Here is a 449-nt window from a genome sequence, read left to right as displayed (position 1 = left end):
AAGCAGAATTCTGCCTCAGACAGGTCTACAAGGAAAAAACTGGGGGCAAAAAAAAAAAAAAAAATTTACCCAAAGGTTCTTAAGCTTTCCTATATTTACAAGTCAAATCAGACTTCAAATACAGTGATTATTTTGTATACTTGTTGTAAAAATGTCCTGTGTTGTCTGTCAAAATCATTTGATGAAGACGTATGAGGTCAAACTCAAGTCCTCTTTTACCTCTATCAGAATGTAGCCATGGAATCCTAGACGTGAAACCTTACTACCCAGTGAAGAGGGGGATCTGCTGCAAAATGCAAACATGCAAATATGTGCGAATTACTGCGCACATTATTAATGTAATTTCATTTTGTTGCCTAAAGAAGTTAATATGGGATTATCAATAATATAACCTACTCTTATGTAAACTTGAATATTCTAGGTAAGACTCGGTCATGATGGAGTAGCCT

Source organism: Etheostoma spectabile, chromosome 12 (genome assembly GCF_008692095.1).
Source record: "Etheostoma spectabile isolate EspeVRDwgs_2016 chromosome 12, UIUC_Espe_1.0, whole genome shotgun sequence".
Taxonomy (NCBI): Eukaryota; Metazoa; Chordata; class Actinopteri; order Perciformes; family Percidae; genus Etheostoma; species Etheostoma spectabile.
This window is presented reverse-complemented; position numbering follows the sequence as displayed.